Source organism: Sceloporus occidentalis, unplaced genomic scaffold (genome assembly GCF_023333645.1).
Source record: "Sceloporus occidentalis isolate IW3139 unplaced genomic scaffold, rSceOcc1.0.p SCAF_4, whole genome shotgun sequence".
NCBI lineage: Eukaryota > Metazoa > Chordata > Lepidosauria > Squamata > Phrynosomatidae > Sceloporus > Sceloporus occidentalis.
The window spans coordinates 24,523,122-24,535,114 of NW_028316984.1; the positions used below are offsets into that span (position 1 = coordinate 24,523,122).

Below are 11,993 nucleotides of genomic sequence, written 5' to 3' on the forward strand. Positions count from 1 at the left end.
AAGGACATGTCGCATAAATGTAGAGAAGCATGGATGTTTTATAGTGAATTGAATAATATCTGTGTGTCTAGGGAAGTTCACTATAGCCCTCGGATCTAATGCCCAGAAGAAGAGGGACTGAAGATGGAAAATAGAGAGTGAAGGAAAGTAAGAGTAAATAGGGGGAAAGGGGGAAAGGAGGTAAGAAAATAGGGAAGTGAGAGGAAGAAGGAAAGTGGGAGAGATAAAGAGAGATAGTGGCCGATCTACAGAAGGATGTAAAGAGATGGAGAGTTAGAAATGAACAGGGAAGTAGATATAGAAAGTCTTAGGAAAGGTTAAGAAACTGATAGGGAGAAATAAAATAAAATAAAGGAATTGCTTAATAAACTAATTAATAAATTAGGATAGATCAAAAACATTCTAGAATGATTACAGAAGAGATAAATTAGGAGTAGAATGAAAATAGTAAGTTTGTATTGTATTCTTTTATTTGTTTAATGCCTTATAAATGAGTAATGTATTGTTTTATTTGCCTAATGGTTTATAAATTTAATAGTTTATGTATTTAAGTTTACTGTTAATGTATATGTTTTTAATAAAAATTATATTAAAAAAAGAAAGATATAGCCCTGTTGCTCTGTAGATTCAGTCGGTAGAGAGGTCTAGTATCACCTTTGACATTCAATGAAAGCAAGAAATTGGCAGCAGGACCTTTTGTAGTTTACTTCCTCAGATACATATCATCATCATCATCATCATTCAAAGGTAATAATAGTCTGTAAAATCAATATGTAAAGAGGTCTTATAGCACCTTTGAGACTCACTAAAAGGAAGAAGTTGGTGGCATGCATCTGAGGAAGTAGACAAGTCTACAAAAGCTCATGCTGCCAACTTCTTCCTTTCTGTGAGTCCTAAATGTGCTACTAGATGGAGGGAAGTAATAGTGCCGCTGTATTCTGCTTTGGTCAGGCCTCACCTGGAATAATCCTTTGTCCAGTTCTAGGGACCACAATTCAAAAAGGACATTGAGAAAGTGGAGAGTGTCCAAAGGAGGCAAAGGGCCTGGAAACCATAAAGCCTTGTGAGGAGAGACGTAAGGAGCTGTGTATGTTTAGCCTGGCAAAGGGAAGGGTAAGAGGTGATATGGGAGCCCTGTTTAAGTATTTGAAGGGATGTCATGTTGAGGATGCTGCAAACTTGTTTTCTGCTGCTTCAGAGAATAGGACCTGACACAGGGCTGGCTCTGCCATATAGGCGACCAGGCAGCTGCCTGGGGGCTGGGCGCAAAATTGGAGGGGAGGATGCATGGCAAGGAGGCCAGGGAGAAGTCCCAGAAGTCCTGCCTCTTTCCCCCCAAGAGGAAGAGGAGAGAGGCTGGGAGGGAAAGGACTTGGAGGCACCCAAAACAACAACAAGAAAAAAGAGTAATGAATTTGTGTATGAATTTGTGTATGAAACACAGTTTGTGCAGCACACTGAACCACCAGAAAGCAAAGGTGCCATTCTCTTAGCCACCCATTTATTCTATCATTCATTTTATTTGTACCCACAATTTTGGATCCTGGAGTATTTTGCAATTCCAGATATGGGAGACTCAACCTGTATGTTATAATGGACAGTCAAAGGCATATAATAGGCATGTTTTCATCAAAGGACGTCCAATGGTATTCAGTGGGGCATACAGCCAGGTTACTGCTTAATTATCGTGGGCATTAAATGAACCCACTTTTAATGGTTGCAGACCTTGGCCTGATTTCCGGGGCGTAAGCCAAACTGAATGTAACAGACAAAGCTCTGAATAGACATGCTTTGCATTGCATAGAATGAGGACAGTTGGTGCCAATACTGAGTGGTCATTGCAAGCCATTGTCTTCCTTTGCATCTCAGTTGGCACTAGACAGAGCCACAACTTGGATTTTTATTCACAACATAAAACCTTTCTGCTTACTTTTCCTTAGGAAACTTTAAAACGGGTTCAAAATGAGGCCAAAGCACTTGTATTGGAAACACGTGATTCCTTGTCTCAGAATCTGAGTGGAAATGCAAAAATCGCAATGACTGTGGCCAGATTTAGGGAGCCATTTTCTCTCCACCTTATAAAAAAGGCCACTGGTCAGAATGCTGGAAATCTCAAACAACAACGTCCTTCTTCCGAACAGCAAAAACTTCTAGTATTTTGGATTCCCTGGATAAAAGGATTGCATCCAGCATAATGGCCGAGGGTGGAAGTGAGACGGATTTAAGCAGGCAAATAGTTCACAGAAATCCCAAGAAATCAGCAGAAGTGGTTGCAGTTGTGCCTCAGCAGACTCAGATATGGGTTCAGACGCTGCAGAATTGCTAGCTATTTAGTTGTGAAAGCACAGCTAGTTCCCCTGATGAAGAATCCCAAGTTCCTGAAGAAGAAATTCAGAGTGAATCTTCTTTGGAAACAGAATGTGACTCAAACCAAAGCCAAAGGCGTGCCTTGTCCCAGCAATTCCACCGTTCATCCCCCAAAGCGAAATGCTTGAAGATCAGCTCTCCTCTCTCTCACAGGGATCCAGTTTGTGGGAAGAAAAGGACATTTGGAGGACCGTGGTTCTTTCTCAATATGGAATCCCAATGGAAATAACAAAGAGAACTGTGCCGCTGAACTTCACTCTGAGCATCCTGAGAGACAGAGTGAAGAAGCAGCAAGAGAGGAAAGGTGAAATATTAAATTACAGGAAATTTAGGGCAAAAATTAGTCCAGGAGAAAATAAAATAGCAGAGGATGAATTAAGAAAAAAATCATAAGGTATTTGTGCTTGCCTATTAATTTCTCTGTTTGCAAAATAAGAGTGCAACCCTGGTTTTGGGTGTATGTGCAGATGAGTACTGAAGAAGGTTTGAGAATACAGTGGGCCTTTGGTATCTACTGGGGTCTGGTTCCAAGACACTCTGTGGATACCAAAATCCATGGATGCTCCAGTCCCATTAAATACAATGAGGTAGAAAAGTGGTATCCCGGATATAAAATAGCAAATCAAGGTTTGCTTTATAGAATTTATTTTGTTCACAGTATTTTCAAACCATGGATGGTTGAATCCATGGATGAAAAATCTGCGGATATAGAGGGCTGATTGTAATAAGTCTGGAATTTTGGTTCTGGATAAAAAAAATCATCTCCCATTCAGTGAAACGGTTTGCTTTCTGTCTGCTGTGAGCCATAGCTTCCTATCCTCTGGGTTTCAAAGTCCTTCTGACTCTCCATTAAGAGGGGCTTCCCTTCTTTTTCAGGGTGAGGGATATACTGAGAGTTTTCATGTATGAAATATTTATTAAAAAGGGAGAACCTCTACACTTCTGTTATAAATTTTATAACCTCCTTTTTTGTTTTCCACCCATATACAGTAAAGAGATGTTTGCAAAAATGGATATCGTTGGCCAGTTTAATTTAGGATTCATAATAGCCAAGCTGAACTCAGACCTCTTCCTAATCGGTCAACATGCTTCTGATGAGAAATACAATTTTGAGCAATTACAAGAGCAGACTATTCTACAGGGAGAGAAGCTAATCTCGTTAGTCTTTCCTAGGAGACTAAAGGGTCTGAGAAGGTGAGGGATAGTTGGTTTCACACAAAGTAAAGTCCATCCATTGGTATTAGCCTTGTTGCTTCTTACAGTCTGGTGTATCTTCCTTGTAGCTACTCTGGATGTAACCCAGCAGACAACCAGATATAAATATTGAACATTGCCACTAAGCTTTAGCTGAAAGACCCTATCTCCCTGTAAGAGCCAGCCCAAGTTTTAAGGTCTTTGGTCTCAGTTTTAGGACTGAGGCTTTCTCTCAGTCTTACCGCCATCACAAGGTCATTTGAGGAGGACCTGCGAGAGAGCCTTCTCAGTGGCTGCTGCTCCTCTATGTAAAATCTGTGTAAAAGGAAATAGTTTGTGGTGGGGTTGTGTTTATCTATTTATTATGATCTATATATTTACATTATTCTAATCTGCTTTTTAATCATTTTTAAAACTAGAAGAGTATTTAAATATGTTTCACTGTAAACTGTAATAAATGTCTTTGGAGGAGATGTGGTTCTCCCAGAATGATTCTGGAGAAAAGTGGCAGTCTGATCTCGCTGACTTCAGATATGACTGTACTGTTTGGTCTCTTGGACTTTTTCAGGCCTCGGAATCTAAATTTAATTGTTGTAAGTGAGAGTATCTTGATAGAAAACCTGGAAACCTGGTTCTGATTTTGTCATTGATGAAAATGGTAAGTTCCTATCTAAATTTCTTACTATTTGTTTACTTGCTTGTGAGAATGGAATTATAGTCACCTCAAGGATGCAACGTTCCTACCTCCAAGACCTTCTGTCCATCTGGCTACTTCCTCTCAGACATACTATCTAATGTACCTAATGAAACTGTAAAGACTTTCAGAAATATATGATGTTTTAGTCTGATATTAAAGGGGAAAAGTCAACTCTGTCCACTACTCTTGTATGGTTAGTTCCTTCAAATCACCTAATTATTTGCATCTGACCCCAAGTCAAGAATCTGCTTCATAGGCTTCATTTGCTTCATTGTTTCATATCCAAGGGGTTGGAGGAACACATTGGACCTGCAATGGGATGCTGGGCAGCTACACTACGTTTGTCCCACCGTCACTCTTCCATATTGGGTGTGATGCTTTGTTTCATCCCCAAAATAATCTCTGGCACCCCCCCAAAGCTTCAGAAGCAGGCTCAATCTGTCTTAGTTCTTATATCTCCCCAGATGTCCAGTCCCAGATGAATTTTATTGCTAAATGAGAAATAATGAGAAAGCCCCATCTGAGCCATAAAAATGTGCAGCACAATGGCCAAGAGCAAAGCAACTCAGGATCTGAGGGTGGAGTCGGTCATTTTGAGGTTAAACAACAAAAAACTGAACCCACAATTTGGATGAGTGGGATCCCTTGGTGGGATGTACATACCTGAGTTATGCCAGGATCTGATATGTACCCAGAGCTTTTTTCAAGTAAACTTTTCCCATTCCCTTCACTGGGCAGAAATTTATGTCAGTGTAACACTGCTGCATATAGCCATATAGCCTGAAAAACCCACAAAAATCTATGAAAAAATGAATTGGCATCATGAGCTTTCGCAGACTTCAGTCTACTTCCTCAGATGCTTTTGGGATGTTCCTTTGAAGAGTAAAAAAGGGTAATTACGGTATCACATAACTGATTGAAATTGCAAGAGAATAGTACTCCTTGTTTTTCCTTCCACAGGTGATGGTTGGAACAGCACTTAATGCGAATGAGATGAAGAAACTCCCCCCCCCCCCCCCCCGCTCACCATTCCCTTCTCCTTTTGTGTCATGTCTTTTTACATTGTAAGCCTGAGGGCAGGGAACTGTCTATTATCCCTTCTGTTGTAAGCTGCCTGGATTCCCAGTGATTGGGCGGCATATAAATAAATCCGATGATGATGATGATGATAACTCACATGGGTGAGATTGAGCATCCTTGGAACTGTCCCCATGGAAAACCCACAGTAAGGCAAATAGCCAATCTAGACCTGATTTCACAAGAATCACAAGTGGTTTCTTTTTGGATTTCATTGTGAATGCAACTGTGATCCTGTAGAATCCTGCTTGATCATGAAACTCTCATTTCTGACTCATCGACAGCTCAGGTTGTCGTTTTGTGTTGTCAAAAAATACTGTGTTATCAAATGGGCAGCCAGTGGCAATAGTGACGCACAAAGATATTCGTGAATGAATTGTGCCTGACGTCTGTCTTCCTTGCAGTATTTCAGGCTGCGTCCTCAGATCTCAAAGTGACATCCGCAAAGATTGAAAGTTTTCTTCCCTGGAGCCAGAACTGGCTGAAGTGGCATTTCTGCCTTTGGAGAAAATACAACTTTGAAGACCTGTGGATAGAAACTGTATTCCTTCCCTCAAAGGTTTTGCCCAATCACAGTTGCTTTCTCCCTTTTCCATATGTGAAAAGAGAAGACAAGAAGTGATAGCAGACAATGTAGAGGTATGAGAACTGGAGAAGATTATGAGCCTGGAAAGGGAGCCAATAGTGTTTTCTCTTTGGTTTTTCTACAGTAACTCAACATGTCTTCAACTTTTCCACTCTGGTCGGAGTGAACCATGTTCCAGTCTTTGTTCTGAGGGAATGGGTCAGTAGCACCTTCATGCTTTCATAGGTGCATTGCTCTGGTAACATACGATTTCTTTGATCAGATATTCTGTGTATACAAGGAATTACTTGTTCATACAATTCTCACAACTTGGGTGACCCCATGTTTTTATATTAGATAATTTTTTAAATGTGTGTGTGTGTGTGTACATATGTGTGCATTAAATATTTTTATATTTGTCTTCATTTTACCCCTATGGCTGTATTACTTTCAACCATGGGATTCTAGAAACTATGGAGATTGAAACCTTAGACCTTTTTTTACCCCATATTAAACACAGTTTTAGGAAGGTTTTCATAACAAGGGTTCATTCAATTAATGTGGACACTGCAGTCCAAAAAGACCAGTAAGGGCCAGAGTTGCCCATCTCTGTCCTAAAACAGAGGCTCTTAAACCCATTATGAGTGTGAACAAGGTTTGTAAGTGTTATTTGATTCTGCCCCAGCTGCTCACTCCTCACACCAAGAAATGGTGAAGCAGGTGTGGTTCCTCATTCCTTGCCAGCTACTGTATACACTTATGTAGAAGTCTAAAAACTTTAGCCAAATATTGACCTCCGAAAACCTGGCTCAACTTATCCAATGTAAGTAGTATACTTTAAGTCTTCTCAAAAAAGGAACCATCCCAGTCTTTGTGTGGCAAAAGGCAAGAGTTTAGTCTCTCTCAGGAAGACCCAAAAGAAGCACTGACCCTCTCTACTCTTTCTGTCATGGCTCTGCTTCTGCCCTTTTTAAATGTCTAGGTGGGAGAAAAGGCATAATAGTTTTGTCCTCATCCACCCAGCTTTTAGCATTTATGGCTGCTGGAATTATGTAAATCCTTTGGCATAGTTTCCTTTGCGTTGTCCTTGACATCCTTTGTAACGTCCCTAGGTTTTACCCCCGACATTAACATCCATAATGCTGGTCCCAAATCCTGTCCTCAAATGATAGCCAAGGTTGACTTACAGTTGAGTATATACAATAATCTGAGACTCTCTCCATCAATATATTGGTCAGGAGAGTGCCAATTTACAATGGTGGTTAAACCAGAATGTCAAGTCAAGTTTAACATGGCAATGAAACATCAACACCTACTGGAATGTGGGAACTGAGCAGGCTCTTTTAGTACTTTTTAAAGCTCTTATAATTATCCATCTATATAGATATGTGGACACATTCTCGTATAGGGATCACCTGGAGGCCCAACGACCCGATCCAGAGAGGGATCTTGAGGGGAAAGGGGGAAAGATGAGTGGCAGGAGGCCAAGGGATGGAAGTGCAGGTCCAGCTTGGAGAAGAGATCTGTCACAGGTGGGATGTCCTAAATAAAATAAATATTTTGGTGGTGCAGTGGTTAAATGCCTGTATTCAGTGGGGTCCTTGGGTGCTTCAGGGGGTATGGACCACACCAGGGGACGCCCTAAAAAGGGGATGACACCACTGCTCTTCAGGCACCTACATTTTGGCAAAAACAAGCTCTGGCCTTCATCTGCTTCCCTTTAAAATGCTTTAAGAAATGGTGGAAGTGGGGGACCCAGGTTTTTTTAAATTAAAATTTCAAACTTCTGTTTCAAAAAATAAAAATTTTGAAATTTTTATTCTAACATTTTCTTTAACAACATCACATTTAAATCGAATCATCCCTGAGTATATGTAAATACATTTAGGCTGTGCATATGATATTGCATAACTGAAGGTATAGTTTCAATTTTGCTAGTTGTTTATGTCTAGCACTACATTCAGTGATGTATTGGAATTAGGGTTCTTAGAGTAACATTAGTACTGTACCAAAAAGCACTACTAAGGATTCTGTATGGTGTGAGATGGGAGGAGGCCAATGGAAGGAGGTGACTCCATGAGTGACCGCACCGGGGGACACCAGCCCTAGGGACACCACTGCCTCTATGCAGCCACTCACGGCCATAAAAGAAGGTTGTGAGTTCAATCCCAGCCAGGGCTCAGGGTCAGTTCAGGCTTGCATCCTTCGGAGGAGGTGGCTAAAATGAGTCCCCAGCTTGTTGGGGACAAATAGCTTACACATTGTAAACTGCTTAGGGAGTGCTTAAGTGCACTGATAAGCAGTATAGAAATGTACTTGCTATTACTATATTGCATTGAGCATCAAGGTGAACCTTTGAGCAGATTCCTTTCTGTGCCAGATTTCCTGCAGAGAGAGCTTCATCTCTGGCTCCTGGAGCGAAAACCAGCCTCCTTCCTCTGTTTATAGGCCAGTTGCCATGAGAAAAGGGAAACCGGGTGAGCAACCCTTCCATCCAGTCTCTCCTGAAGGACCCTTGGAGGACGTTCGGCCATGCCTTCTCCTCCTCTCTTCAGCCATTTGGGTTATTCTTACAAGGACTGCAGACTAACCTGGAAGATATGAAAATGTTTTATTAAAACAGTATGAGTAAAGCCTAATGGAGATTTGCACAATTAAACTCCCACCGGCACCAGATCCCACTTGGTCTTGGAAGCTAAGCAGGGCCAGCCTTGGTTAGTACTGGGATGGGGGACCCCCAAGGAACACTGTCTGTGTTTTAGGCTGGATTTCAGGGGAAGGAGCGGGCAAAGCCACCTCTGAGGAATCCTTGCCTGAGATTCATGGCCATAAATCGATAGATGACTTTCCCCTCAATTGTGTGGAACTAAGTCCCCACCATAGCATTGGATTATGACTCTGGAGACCAGGGTTTGAATCTCTGCTCAACCATGGAAACAACAACTTTCCACAACAACCTGGCTGTGGTTTGAACCTTGGATACGGGGCTCTGGGGACCTGGGTTCAAATCCTCACTCTGCCATGGAAACCCACCTTGAGTGAGTCACACTATCTCAGCCTCAGAGGCAGGCAGTGGCAAACCCCTCTCTCAAAAAACATTGCCAAGAAAACCCACACTTATGTGGTTAGTGGGTTTTTATAACTATGTATATATGTTGTATGTATATGTGTGTGCGTGCATGTATGCATTTATATGTATGTTTTGCGTATATAGGTGTATGTGTATAAAGCGTGTATACACACACTCATAGAGACACTGTATATATAGAATGAATGAATGAACTGAATTTATAAAATATATCAAATATAGTTTCTTAAAACTAGATACAGTCTCTTTCCTTAAAAGGCTGGACCTGTTCTGCTCAGCTGCCTCTCCCTTAAACCAAGAAGGTTATTCCAGGACAGTCATTCTTTGAGACACCTTTGCACCATTCCTTTTCCCTTTTTCCTCCTTCTCTCTTTCACTTCCATTGACTGACAGCCAGGAATCCCGGCATTCCTCCTTGCCTCCAGGTGGCGCTGTTTCCCTCCTTCCAGCCTCAAAGCAGCCGCTCCTCCTCTCTCCTCTCTCTCTCGTTCCTTCCTGGAGGCCGAGACCCCATGGAAGGCGGGGCAGACAACAGTGGGCGGGGGCGGGCGAGGGGACATGCAAATTTGGGACAAATGGGAAGAGAGGAAGTCTGCTTGAGGGCCCAAAGGTCCCCCTGCAGGGCAAGGATAGAGGAACAGAGAACGGTGGGAGGGGCCGGGGGAGGGGCTTAGCAGATTTGAGACCAATGGGGAGGGAGGAGAAAATGTAAATGTTTGTATTGTAATTCCAGTGCGGTGGCCAGGCGGTGGCGATGTTTCCCTTGCTCCCTCCCTCCCAGTGGCTGAAATGAACCCTATGGAAAGAGGGAGAGGATGGGTTTATGAACACAGAGAGCAGTGGGAGGGGCTGGGGAGGGGCCATGCAAATTTAGGACCAATGGGAAGAGAGGAGGGCCCCAAAGTCTCCCTGAGGGCCAAAGAGTCCCCTGCAAGACGCGGCTGGAAGGGCAGGGAGGGTTTGGCTCAGGGGTCCTGGAGAGGGCCCTGGGGGGAAGGTGCTGCTGGGGCCAGAGGGCAGGCAGTGGGGCCTAGTGAGTGGAGGAGTCAAGGTAGGCTCCGGTCGCACTGTATCTTGGAAGAGCGTCCAAAAGAGTGGGTTTATGGGCAAACAAGTGCTGTCTACATTGTGCTTTGGGTTATTGCTTTGTTTAACTTTTGGTCTTGGTGTTTTTGCTTGGCTTAGAGTTATTCATGTTCTGCTGGCTTCTTTCTTACAACAAGATGCAAAAAGGCTGCGATGGGGAGAAAAGAGTAGTTGGAAAAAGCACCTCTTAGACCTGGAGCATGGGAGCAAAGGCTTGGATAATGTCTGCTCCTTCTGGGCCTCTGGATAAGAAGACCCTGAAGTGGATACGAAGCTCCTTCCACAATAGAAGGCCAGGCCAACAAGAGGCCTTTGAGGCAAAACTGCAATGGGGCTCAAGCAACTGCTCTTATTCATGCCTCCCAAGGGTGCTGGTCCACCAGGCAACTGTGACAAGCCTTGTGGCCATCCAAGCAAGACACTGCCACACTGGCCCTTGCACTCGACTCCCTGGAAACACTGGTGTCATGCAGGGCTAAAGCTGCTGGCTAAAGCCATCCCGGCTTCAATGGGTGCCTTATCTTTAAACCGAACTATGCCTGGGAAGATAAGGCAGCTGAGACTGGACACAGTCCTCCCAAAGGAAGGTCATAAGGAGATGAGTGTTGTGGATGTCACAGCATCCCTTTGAAAACAGGAAGCCAGGCACGGCATGCAGACCTATGGCATGGTGACGCTTCAATACACAGGGAGTGTAAACATCCTATTATGAATGCGTGTGTGTGTATATATATATAAAATCATTGTTGCAGATCTGGGAACGTATTTAAAAATTCATAGGAAAATACCTTGATGGGTTTCTCCTCCTCAGGAGGCCTTTTTAGGGAGATGGAAGTCCATGGACAAGGGGCTAAGTGACATTTTTGGCTACTTCCAGGAAAGACCTTTGATTAAGATTAGTACAGCTAGATTCCCAAAGGCATTGGCTCTTATATAATCAACTGCAAGGAAGATTTAAAATGCATTCAAAATCAGAGGAATTTAACACAGGGAAAACCAAGCTACGTAAGATACGGGTTGAAACCTCTAAAAAAGGTCTCAATCTTTTATAAAGTCCTGTGAAAATAGATACAGGAAGATGAAGAAATGATCCAATGGGCCTCTGACTGTGGGAAGAGTATCGATTTACAATGCAATGCTAGCAATATGCCAGAAACAGAACAAGAAGATTTACCAGATCCAAGGCACTGAGAGAAAACCTATGGAGAATGGAAAAGGGATGGCACCCGGCACCAAAGACAATGGCAAAATGTATAACTCTGAAAGAAGGAATTGTTTGGAAATGTAACACAGCAATCGCTTCATGGTTAATTAGTAAAATATTGGAAGAATGTACATTTGATATTAGAAAAGATGTTACAGATTAAATTCAAGGTGGAACCTGAAATTTACTTGTTGAATAGGCTGAAAGTTATCCCTTCACAGATTGAAAGGGAACATCGGAGAATCACTCTGTATTTGATTACTTTTGCTTGATTGATTATTGCTCAGAATTGCAAAAGCCAGAGCTACCTAAAATTGATGACTGGTTAATAAAAACTATAGAATTCATGGAAATGGATAAGCTGATCGATCAATTAAATAATAAAGATGTTATTAAGTGACTGAGGAGAAGTGGTTTCCGATAGACGATTATTGTAAAAGAGTTTGGGAATAAGATGCAGGACAAGAAAAGTGGGTCTATATTATGTATAACTGTATCTTATTAGTGTGAACAGAGATAAATCTCGTCATATCAATCCAGGAATCTGGTGAAAATGTTATAAGTCAAGTATTTTGATAAAGAGTTCGGAAGCAAAAGGGAAACAGAGGAGTGTTCACTGAAAGAACTGTGGAAGTCTATGGTATACTATAGACATTTGGATTTCGTGGCTATTGATTGATCAGACCGCTTTTTTGTATAAAGCTGATATAACAGT

The 11,993-nt window shown here is 42.3% G+C and overlaps 1 pseudogene across 1 annotated transcript; it reads left to right on the top strand.

Moving 5' to 3' along the window:
* The first annotated feature begins 1,044 nt into the window (after positions 1-1,044).
* Positions 1,045-5,241, top strand: LOC149313636 (mismatch repair endonuclease PMS2-like; annotated as a pseudogene). The gene is made up of 5 exons (XR_016281058.1): positions 1,045-1,113; positions 1,941-2,753; positions 3,352-3,525; positions 4,130-4,219; positions 5,219-5,241. The product of XR_016281058.1 is annotated as a mismatch repair endonuclease PMS2-like (transcript).
* Positions 5,242-11,993: the final 6,752 nt, after the last annotated feature.